Here is a 1,850-nt window from a genome sequence, read left to right on the forward strand (position 1 = left end):
TGACCTGAATAAAATCGACAAAATATACAATTATAAGTTCAGATATTGCTGGAGAGTTTGCAAGTTTTATTTGCAGACTTCAAGTTGTTACCATTTGTTTTGAGCCTGTTTATTTCAAAGTTAATCAGCAGTAAAATTGTTTTATGAGGCCGGTTCAGCCTGTAGCAGATTGTAAAGGCTCAGGTAAGACATTCTCCTGCCATGAAATACATTCATAACACCAAACATTTCCCTCTAAATATATCACCTAACTAATTGGGAAACCTGTTAAAAGCCCTGAGAATATGCTTTTTCAACAAGATAAACCTTTAAACAAATAAGGGAGTCCTGACAGATCCATTTAAATGACTGTTGTCAAATTATTATAACTTATATAGGTAAAAACAGGTTTTAGAAAGCTGTCTTGGTGATTAATCTTAATTGTAATTTAAATATACTTATACAAGAAATATATTGTCTAAAGAGGTAGTTTGCAAAAAAAATGCCTACTTCTATATAATGTGTTGTATGTCATAACAGAAATGGCAAAAAAAAGTATTTGTTTTGGTCTGTCTGAGTGAAACTGGGACATTCAGTTAAAGGATTTCCAGAGTTTTCCATGGGGGCCCGGGGCTAGACGGCAGCCGGGTTAAATTTCCAGATGATGTTATTCCACACAGACCTGATGGAAACATGGCAGCACCCTGCCATATAATGGAGGAGGACCAGAAAGACAGAGAGAAGAAGAGAGAGGGAGAATGGGACCAATGCCTAGTTTGACTGATTTAGTCCTACTGCTTCTGAAGAATCTATAAAATATTCTGTGTACACTGGTAGTAAATCCAATCAGCTTGCTATCAAGTAAGATCTGGAAGGAAAAAACAAACAACAAACCATACTGGGAGGATATGGTTGGGGTCATCACCGATGATGACTTGGATTTACAGGATTAATGCAAAGTTCTCCAAATTACTGGATGCATTTTGTACAAAAAGATGCACACGTGACATAACAGTTGCTGCACCTTTAAACCAACAGCTGTTGAAAAAACAAATCTGTCTTTGAGAGGCAAATCTGATGAATATCTCCTGCTCCTATAATGACCTCAACACAGTGTGCACAATTTCCTGACACAATCAGTCTGACAAGTTAAACTGCACTTCAGACAGCACTGACAGCCTGACGGTGTTTCCCCCACTGGAGGCTAGAAGTCAAAACAGTTCATAAATAAGCTGGCCTGGATCTCCACACGACAAACATCCATAAAAGAGTCTGTCTGATGTAATCTTCTTTAAATCCAGTCCTTTAAATCTATCCCAGACTGCAGAACACCAACAGTGTTTCACATCAGTTAACCCCGAAAACAAAGAAACCTCTCGGTTTTGAAGACGGCAAGATATTACATAGCAAATTTATTTAAACTTGACTTAAAAGCCTGAAACCGTTGTATTGTAACCTGCTGTACAGCTGCCAACACATAACCTCACCTGCCTGAAAGTTGCTCTCAATACAGATACAAAATGACTCATTATTAGCTAATAATGACAATCCGCAGCATCTTTCTCACCTTCAGCACTTTTTACAGCCTTGAGTAACTGCAGAGATTCTGTATATCACTGTGAATACTATCAAAACATGGGTGGCCACAGAGAAGTGCTGTGCTACTTTTAATACTAACAGAGTTAAGAGATCACTTCACTGAGCCAGTGGGACAAATGTGAAAACAATGTATGTGCGCTGGTTTAATACAATGAACAAAGGTCCTACTGTCAGTATTTATCTTCAACAGTTCAGACCACATTGACTTTACAAAGATTATCCATCTGATTTGGATAGACACACACACACACACACACACACACACACACACA

The sequence above is a fragment of the Pundamilia nyererei genome, unplaced genomic scaffold (assembly GCF_000239375.1).
Source record: "Pundamilia nyererei isolate P.nyererei 1_Seehausen unplaced genomic scaffold, PunNye1.0 scaffold00034, whole genome shotgun sequence".
Classification (NCBI taxonomy): domain Eukaryota; kingdom Metazoa; phylum Chordata; class Actinopteri; order Cichliformes; family Cichlidae; genus Pundamilia; species Pundamilia nyererei.